Source organism: Canis aureus, unplaced genomic scaffold (genome assembly GCF_053574225.1).
Source record: "Canis aureus isolate CA01 unplaced genomic scaffold, VMU_Caureus_v.1.0 ptg000130l_RagTag, whole genome shotgun sequence".
Classification (NCBI taxonomy): domain Eukaryota; kingdom Metazoa; phylum Chordata; class Mammalia; order Carnivora; family Canidae; genus Canis; species Canis aureus.
The window spans coordinates 20,358-30,000 of record NW_027554442.1 but is presented as its reverse complement, the minus strand read 5'-3'; the positions used below and the strand labels follow the sequence as shown (position 1 = coordinate 30,000).

Genomic DNA, 9,643 nt, shown 5'->3' with positions numbered 1-9,643 from the left:
GATCCTCCCCCGTCTCGGAGGGGGGAGGCACAGGCCGCGGTAGGTAGGCAAAGGGCGGCACTCTGCCCAAACACGTCGCGACGGGAGTCCAACCCCGCGTCGCTGGCCACACTACACGCGCAGAGGAGGGGCAGCGGCTGGGGGCTCCGGTACCCCAAGGCACCCTCTCGGATCGCTAGAGAAGGCTTTCTCACCGAGGGCGCATCGCCCCCACCCGTTCGTCCTCCCAAACGGGCCCCACCAGGCGGCGCTCCGGGGCCGACAGGGCTCGCGGGGCGGGGGGCGGATCTCCGGCAAGGGACAGGCACAGGGCAACCCCGAGCGCTCGCGGCCGGTGCCCCCTCGAGGACGCCACCCCCGCCTCGCCCGCGCACGGCGTGGTCACGTCACCGCCCAGAGGAGAGAGCTCCCCGCCTCCCGCGAGGCGGGCGAGAGAGAGGGACGGAGACGGGGACACGACCCGTGCCGGGAGAGAGGGGCAGCCCCTCGGGCTGGCCAAGCGCCGCGGCGCTGGCCCGGCCCGCCGCGGGCGCTCACGAGCCCCGCCAAGTCCTCCGAGTCACACCGCCCCACGCCACCCACCCCCCGCCGGCGCGGCGAGGGGGGGAGGAGAGGAGAGGGGAAAGGAAGACGAGGCGCCCGCGCCCCCGCCAGGGGCACGGGTGCGCCTCCCTTGCCGACTTCTTCCACCACCCGCTCCTCGGACACGCCGACGACGACGGCGGCGGCAGCCCGAGGGGAGTCGCCGGGGAAGGAAACGACGCCACCGCTCGGCCTCAGGCACCTGAGGCGACCTGGAGCGCTCCAGGGGCACCACGGAGGGCCGGGCGCAACGCGCTCAAGCGCGCCCAGGCCGGGCGGTGAGCAGCGCGGCGTCGGGCCGGCCCTCCCCGCGGAGGAGGGGAGGGCCGCTCGCCACGGACCCAGGGCCTTCGGGAAAGGCCGGCGAGAGTGTCCGCCGCGTCCGAGGACCCCGGTCCCGCCAGCGCCGCGAGGCAAGAAGGCGGGAGGCCGGGGTCGGGCCGGAGTCCGCACCACCCCCAACCCCGGCGCGCGCCCCCCGCGCACCCGCCACGACGGCCGGGCGCGGAGGAGCCGGGGAGGGAGGGGCCCGCGGGCAGAACGAGAAGAGCGGTCGCATCCGCCGTGGACGCCCGTCCCTCGTCTGACGCGGCTTAGGCCCGGCCCAGGAGAGCACGAGATCACCACATCGATCGATCGGCAGCAAGCTGCGGCCCCGAGGGGGCTTCCCGAGGAGCAAAAGCCCAGCGAGGACGGCGACCGGGGGGACCTGCTTCCGCCTCACCGGCAAGCCCCTCGACCCCCGGGGGGGGGGGGCAGGAGCGACCGGACAACCCCAGACACAGCGGGGGACGCCTGACACGCGGCACGGAGCCTTGCGAGACAGGGGTTGTCACGGCCAACGGCCGGGTGCCCACGGCATGGAGCGCACGGGGGTAAAAGACCCACCGCCACCTGCCCACACCGCCCTCCCTCGGGTGCCGGAGACCGGAGGGCGACACCGCGACCCGGGCCACCTGGAGTCCAGCACGAGAGCCGGCGCGCAGGCCCAGGCGGACGGCTCAGGCTCCAGCGAGCGAGGACAGGGACCGGCTCGGCCGCGCGGTCAAGCCCGGAACCCCACCCGCGCCCAGAGGCCCACATCTCTAAGGCGAGCGACGGACGGACCGGCTGTCTTTTACGTCTGCCTGTCGTCTGTCTGCCTGTCGCCGAAACACAACGTGTCAGCACCTACCTGGCAACAAAAAATGTTCATTTCGGGCAAGAAAATAACCGCGCCTGCCGGCGGGGACCAGCCACAGGTCACCGCGACCTCCCGGGACCGTGACACGGCCAACTGTCCCCAAAACCTGCCCCACGGCGCCCCCCCACCCCCACCCCACGGAGCCCCCAGGGCTATCTGGTCGACCCAGGGAACGGGGGCGGGGAGGGGAGGGGAGGGGAGGAGGGGCGATACGCGGTCGGTGGAGACGCCCCCACGCCGCCACGCCGCCACGCCGCCACGCCAGTGATCTCCGAGAGGAGACTTTGAAAAATCATCAAAGTTCTCCGGAGGCAGGCACCGTGCGGAGGCCGTCCCCCGCGGCCCTCAGGACCGCCCCGTGCCTACCGCCGTCCCCAACCCCGGCTCGGGCCAGGGGAGGTGGAGGGCCACGCGCGGCAGAGGCAGCCTCACCGGGAATCGCCACCGGGGCCGGACGCCCGAACGGACGGCCCGCCCACCCCCGCGTGGCACCCGGTCCGACCGCCCGGGACCCACCTCCGCAGCGGGCCTCGGAAAAAGGGGAGAAAATCGCGTCCGACGCCCGGGACCCCCACACGTGCCCGCAGCCGGGTCTGTCGCGCCACCCACGGGCTTCCCCTCCAGGCTCAGACCGGTCCCCGTCGCCAGGGCGTGACCACGGGAGACAACCGAGTGACACGGAAGGAAGGCCCGAAGATCGCCCGGAGCCACAGGACGGACGGCGGGACACACCCTGTCCCCCGCCCCCGAGGCGGCCCAGGTCGGTCCGCGCGGGCGGAGGAGGAGCCACCGGCGGGTGCTGGTCGACCCACCCAGGCGGCCCGCACGGCCTCCTCCGGGAGCGAGGCGGAGGCGACAGCGGCGACAGCGGCGACGGCGACACTCCCTCGCAGCTCCGGAGGTCCAATCTCCGGCGAGCGCATCGCGCGCCGAGGCCCCGGCGACAGCCGGACGCTCGCGCCGGAGCCGCCCTCCTCCTGGAACTCGGCCCCGGGAAACCGACACCAAAGCTGTTCCTTGCCTGTCGCCGCCGAGCCTCCGGAGGGGACACGCTCTATAAAAGCGGCCGCCAGGTGGCACCCGACAACCGGCGCGAACGACAGCGGGACAGATCCGGGCGGCGAGGCCGTCAGGGCGCCTCGGATCTCGCCTCTCGGCCCGGGGACGGCGGAGGGCCCCGGGAGCACACGGCCGCGCACCGCGCGAACCCCCGTCCTCCCGGGGCGGGGGAGCCTTGGAAAACCCGTCCGTCCGTCCGTCCGTCCGTCCGGGCCCGCTGCCGCCCGGAAAGGGGGTCGCGCTCGCCGCGCGGGGCTCCCGGGACGACTCAGGCACGTTTCCGAGGTCAGGGAGGGAACGTAGAGCCGAAACCAGGCGAGGACTCTTAGGACGGCAACGGATGCACCGTTTTTTCTCGTGTCCTTCCTTTTTTTTTTTTTTTTTTTTTCTTTTTCTTTAGGATTTTATTTATATATTTATAAGACGAAGGAGGGAGGGAGGGAGGGAGGTCACGAAGGAGGTCTGAACCAAAGGCGCTGGAGAGGACGGTGTGCCCCCCCCCTCCCCCGCACCACCTTCACCTCCACCCTCTCAGCGTCTGGGACCTGACCCCCCCCCCCCCAAATACTTGTCTATTGGGTTGAATGAGAAGAGGTCGTGGAAGAGGAACTCAATTCTGGGGGGGGAGGGGAGGCTCAAAGAACATAAGGATTTTCTCTTTCTTTCTTTCTTTCTTTCTTTCTTTCTTTCTTATAACACAATCTGTTTCTCCAGAATTCTCCTGCTCACGCTCAACTTCCTGTCCTTGAAGAGAAGAATGTCATTCACTCCCCTCCTGGCGCTCTCCTCCAAGGCACCTTCCAGGGGCAGGAGAAAGGGTGTGCTTCTCTTCTCAGAGGAAAAGGAGGGGAGTCAGCGGGACCTTCTTTCACCTGGGGGGGTGGGGGGAGCGGCGGTGTGCGTGTGTTTCTTTGCTGCTGCTGCTACTCTATCAAAGTGTCTCCAGGTAGGGAGGCCGGGGTGGCTCAGCGGTTGAGCGCCTGCCTTTGGCCCAGGGCGTGATCCCTGCATGGATGGAGTCTCCTTCTCCTTCTGCCTGTGTCTCTGCCTCTGTGTGCATCCGTGCGTGCGTCCGTCCGCGTGCGTGCGTGCGTGCGTGCGTCCGTCCGTGTGCGTGCGTGCGTGCGTCCGTGTGCGTGCGTGCGTGCGTCCGTCCGTGTGCGTGCGTGCGTGCGCGCGCGCGTGCGTCTCAGGACTACCTACATAAAATCTTCAATCAATCAACGTGTCTATGGTTCAAAACAGTACTCTGGTTTCCTTCGTATCCAAGTCCTATGTCAGATTGGACTTTTGACAGGAGAAGGGAGGGCGGGCCACATTTTCTTCTGCCCTGGCGGAGGAGAAAGGGAAGATGGGCGGGCACAGACCTGGGCATAGTCTTCTCTGTCGTGGGGGTGAGCGGAGGAGTCGGATTCGGCTCTCACGGGACGGGGTCTAATTTCTCCGTGGACGGACAATTGGGCAGAACGTCAGGCGAACGGAGGACGAGTCATGGTCAGAAGACCATGGACAAGACCGGCTATAGATGCTGGAGTTTCCGGAGCAATGATTTCATCAGAGGCACGCGAAAGCCAAAGACTTCCAGGGAGCGTGTTTATAGACGCCTCGGCCCGTAGGTCCTTCCTTTCGAATGGACAGTGCTCCCATCCGGTCGGTCGGTCGGTCCGGTCGGTCACCTTAGCATATCTTCTCCAGCTCCCGTGAGCCGTGTGGTCATGCAATTCTACTTTGGGCCTAACGGGGGATGGATGGGACCGACCGTGCCACAGAAAGGGAGACCGCATCGAGTCCTTGAGCCTAAGGCACGTCTAAGACAGTGACTCTCTAAAGTACGTGGAGGGGATCCCTGGGTGGCGCAGCGGTCGGTTTGGCGCCTGCCTTTGGCCCGGGGCGCGATCCTGGAGACCCGGGATCGAATCCCACGTCGGGCTCCCTCCCTGTGCATGGAGCCTGCTTCTCCCTCTGCCTCTGTCTCTGCCTCTCTCTCTGTCTCTCTCTCTCTCTCTCTGTCTCTCTCTCTCTCTCTCTCTCTCTCTCTATGACTATCATAAATAAATAAAAATATTTAAAAAAATAAAAATAAAATAAAGTACATGGAGGCAGAAGGAGGCCAGCTGGAGTTTTGTTGTGTGGGTTGCGTATCTGTGGCAATGGGGTGGGTGTGGGTGGCTGTTGTTTGTTTTCTGGACGAGGTGAAAGAACCCTTTGAGTGCAAGTATTTGCAGAAGGGGTCCGGCGGGATGGGAAGGTGTGGGTCAGTCCATTCACGGAGAAAACCGGAGACTCGGCCTTTTTAAGAACTCGGCAACGGGAGGAGTATAGCTTGGCTCATCGCAGCAACTGGCAACTCAGCAGAAACAACAGAACATTCCCAGAATGAATGGAGTTTGCAGGAGCCAACGTGAGCATGCCCCACCACCCTCCGCGGGTGCGTCCGTGTAAACACACACACACACACACACACACACACACACACCCCGGCCTTCCATTTCCAAATCCACCAGAGGACTCAGGGTTGGTTGGGGGTGGGGATGGAGGGTGGCGGGTGGCAGAAGGGAGGTTCAGGGCCATCCATTCCAATGGCCCTCATTCAATCATTTCATTCAAATGCACATGGCTGTCTGTTAAAGTCCGAGCCTGGGACTTCTCTCCATTGAATGGCTTTCTGCACCTCCCCCAAACCCTCAGGCTGCGGCTCCCAAGCTGTGGGGGAGGGGAGAGAAGAAAAGAGAAGAGAAGAGGAGAGGAGAGGAGGGGAGGGGAGGGGGAAAGAGAAGGGCAAAGAGGATGTCTGAAGAACTCACATTGTTTGGGGTCCAAAAGCGACCCCTCCTGGTTTCCTGACCCAGGAAACCCCAATAAACCCTTTGGGAATCAATCCTGGATGTGGAGGATGCCATCTCACTCTTAATGCCTTCCAGGGGTGGGGGTGCGTCTGGGAGGGCGTGGCATGGCGGGGACTGGTGAATCTGATGGGGAGTTAAACACATGACCACCGTGGTGTCTTAGGGTCCAGAGGCCAAACACAGGCATGGAGTGATATGGGCGAAGGACTAAGGGAGGCCTGGCCAGGGACAGTTCTGACTCATCCACCCTGGGTGAGGGCCCAACAAGGACACTCTTTCCTCTAAAGCGACGGGCCAACAGTCTCCTGGTTCCCCATCGACCTGTCCTCCCTCTCGCACCCACTTCCCAAGGGAAATCCTCAGTCTCATTCGAAGTAGTCCCCGGCTGTGTCACAAGCCACCTTCTGTCTACTAAAAGGAGTAAGGAAGATGGACAAACATGAACCAGCCCGACAGATGGCACCTCCGCACGGAGGGGTTGGGGGGTGGGGCCCTCCCCGGACAAAAGGTGACTCTGAGCTTGAAAACATGAAAGGGCAGAAGCTCCCGGCCCCCGGCCCGGGCCCCGGGCCCCAGGCCCCGGCAGGCCCGCTCCGTCAGAAGAGCACTCAACTTTTGATTGCAGTCAGGGTTGTGAGTTTGAGCCCCACGTTGGGTCTAGAGATGATGAAAAATGAAGGAACAAACTCTCAATAACTTAAGTATGTATGGAGCGCCTGGGTGGCTCAGCGGTGGAGCGTCCAGGGATCCCCGGGTGGCTCAGCGGTTTAGCGTCTGCCTTCAGCCCAGGGCCTGATCCTGGAGACCCAGGATCGAGTCCCACGTCAGGCTCCCTGCATAGAGTCTGCTTCTCCCTCTGCCTGTGTCTCTGTCTCTGTGTCTCTCGTGAATAAATAAATAAAATATTAAAAAAAAGAAAGAAAGAAACGACTACAACATTCCATTTTAGGTGACGTCTATTTTTCTTTTTACCACAACTGGGGGGAAGAAAAGCAAAACAAACAAAAACAAACAACAACAACAACAAGACCCCACCCCCACCCCCCCACCCTGTCCTTGGCTCAGAGTAAGGGAATTCCTGGGTCAGGTTGAAAGAGGGGGAGGGGGTGATATCCTGTCGTCCGCAGTGTGGAAAACCAGGGTTCAGCAACCTGGAATTGTTTCTGCCTCGCCAGGTAGACAGACGTGGTCACTGTCGTCAGCCCTGCAAAAGCAAGGCAAGAGGGGATCCCTGGGTGGCGCAGCCGTTTGGCGCCTGCCTTTGGCCCAGGGCGCGATCCTGGAGACCCGGGATCGAATCCCATATCAGGCTCCCGGTGCATGGAGCCTGCTTCTCCCTCTGCCTGTGTCTCTGCCTCTCTCTCTCTGTGTGACTATCATAAGTAAATAAATAAAAAAAAGAAAAAAAAAAAAAAAAGCAAGGCAAGAGGGAAGAACCTCCGCATTTCCAAGCACCTCGTAGGGGCAACCTGGGAGGCTCGCTGGGGTTAAGCAGCTGACTCTCGGTTTCATCCGCCAGGAGGTGGCACTCTTGACTCGCCCAGTGAGGCCGCGGCGACCTCTGGAAGGAAGGTATCAGGCTCACGGTTTCCGAGGGGCTCGGGTGGCTCCCGAGAAGTGGATCTGAGTGTCTCCAGGCTGTCTGATCCTATCTGAGTCTTAGGATGCGATTCCAGGGGCCCCTGGCCCGCTCGGTCAGTAGTGAGCACGACTCTTGACCTCCAGGCCGTGAGTGCGAGCCCTACGTTGGGAGTAGAGATCACTCTGAAAAATAAACCGGGGCGGGGGGGGGGGGGGGGGGGGGGGGGCGGAGGAAGAGAAGAGAAAAGAAAAACAGATGCCATTGCACTCAAGGAAGGCAGGTCTTGGTGATACAAGGGATTCTTCCAACAGTGGCCGGTCACAATGAGAACATATTCCCACGGAACAGACCTCACGCAGGTGATTGGCAATTGCCATAAAAGAAAGATAACTCATTAGAAAAAGAGAGAGAAAGAGAGAAAAAGAAAAAAAGAAAAGAAAAGAAAAGAAAAGAAAAGAAAAAAGATAACTCACTGAGAGTTTCTGAACACTGACGGGTCACAGGTAGGGAGAAAAGATAAGGATTTTAAAGATTTTTTTTTCTTTAGATTTTATGTATTTATTCATGAGAGACACAAACGCACACACAGAGAGAGAGAGAGAGAGAGAGAGAGAGAGAGAGAGAGAGGCAGAGACACAGGCAGAGGGAGAAGCAGGCTCCATGCAGGGTCTCCAGGATCACGGCCTGGGCTGAAGGCAGCGCTAAACCGCTGAGTCACCAGGGCTGCCCAAGGATAAGGATTTTAATTTGTTTACAAACTCACTCGTTCCTCCAATTTCTCTAAGGTATAGATATCTCTACAGACAAAGTTTCCTTCAAACTGGAAGAGCAAACATGAGGGGATCAGCAGTGATTTGAACAAGAGTCTTTAAAAAAGGGTCATCAGGACGCCTGGGTGGTTCAGCGGTGGGAGCAGCTGTCTTTGGCTCAGGGTGTGATCCTGGAGTCCCTCATCGGTCTCTCCCTGCAGAGCCTGCTTCTCCCTCTGCCTGTGTCTCTGCCTCTCTCTCATTGTGTCTCTCGTGAATAACTAAATAAAGTCTTTAAAAAACAAAAACAAAGAAACCGGTCATCATTGTCTTTCGCTCTTTTCAGTTCCATGTTGTTCCTTTTAGTTCTGTTTGTTTAAGATTTTATTTATGTATGAGAGAGAGAGAGAGAGAGAGAGAGAGAGAGAGAAGCAGGCCCCATGCAGGGAGCCCGATGCGGGACTCGAACCCGGGACTCCGGGGTCACGCCTTAAGCCCAAGGCAGAGGCTCCACCGCTGAGGCACCCAGAAGTCCCTGGTTTTGTTCTGGGTAAATGCAGCTATTTCACTAGTTCTGGCAATTCATACTGTTGTTCGATGATCTCAGGGTGACCAGAAACTGAGATGTGTCAAAAGTCCTTTGCGTGGTTCTTCTGGAATCTGGGATAAATAAAAAATAAATAAATAAATAAATAAATAAATAAATAAATGTGTGTGTGTGTGTGTGTGTGTGTGTGTGTTTTGTTTGTTTTTGCAAGAGCGTCAGAACGTGGCATGTACATGACATGGCGGTCACCGGTGAACGTGGTTAAAGACCCGAGGAGAGTTGGCTAGAGTGCAGTCGAGAAGAAAAACGGATTATGATTTGTCACACACGGCATTTTAACAATGTACCAGGGCACGTTACCACTTAACGAATTTACGTCGCTTTTGGAACACCCACAGCATTCACGCAACCAATATAATCTAAGAGGGCTTATGATTCTTTGTCTGACGCTGCTTCTCACGTGCCTTCACATAGCAGGTAAACGACCTATGTTAGTCAAGAGACTCAACCTAGGGCTAGACTTTTCTGGGATCCGCTGAAAATCCGTGACCGGATGAAGGAACCAGCAAACAGCCGGGCAGCCAGCCGACCAGCCAGATACACAAACCATCCATCCATCCATCCAACCAACCAACCAACCAACCAACCAACATCTCAGAAGCTTTCAAGGCCCGGGCCTATAAAGGATCACGGGTCATTACAAAACTGAAAACAATGTCAGTATCTGTTTCGCCAGGGTGGCCCTAGGAGATTCCACAGGAGCTTACAGAGTTGTCTCCAAAATGTAGCTCCTTTAATATTGAGAAGTTTTCACTCTCTCACGGAGGTAATTCGCGGATAAAAAGGAATATAAAAACCTGGCTGGTCCGGAGAGAGAAAATAATAATAATATATTTTTCTCTTCTCTGTTCACAATCCCTTGCCATGATGAGACTACCAACGCAAGGAAATCTCTTCATTTTAACAGAGACAAGAGCCGAGTCTTAATGCTATACCAGTGTACTAGTAAAGCTCACTTCTCCCAATCTCAGTCTGTCCTGACCATGCCTACAATTCCTTTTCAAAAAAATCTGCTTCCGGGACGCCTGGGTGTTT

General features: G+C 59.2%; 1 long non-coding RNA gene across 1 annotated transcript; it reads right to left on the bottom strand.

The window, feature by feature from the left end:
• Positions 1–6,608: 6,608 nt before the first annotated feature.
• On the bottom strand, positions 6,609–7,366 carry LOC144309614 (uncharacterized). Its single transcript, XR_013375560.1, has 2 exons — positions 7,126–7,366; positions 6,609–6,874 (listed from the first exon to the last, which is right to left on the bottom strand). It is a non-coding gene; the product is annotated as an uncharacterized LOC144309614 (long non-coding RNA).
• Between the last annotated feature and the right edge of the window lie 2,277 nt (positions 7,367–9,643).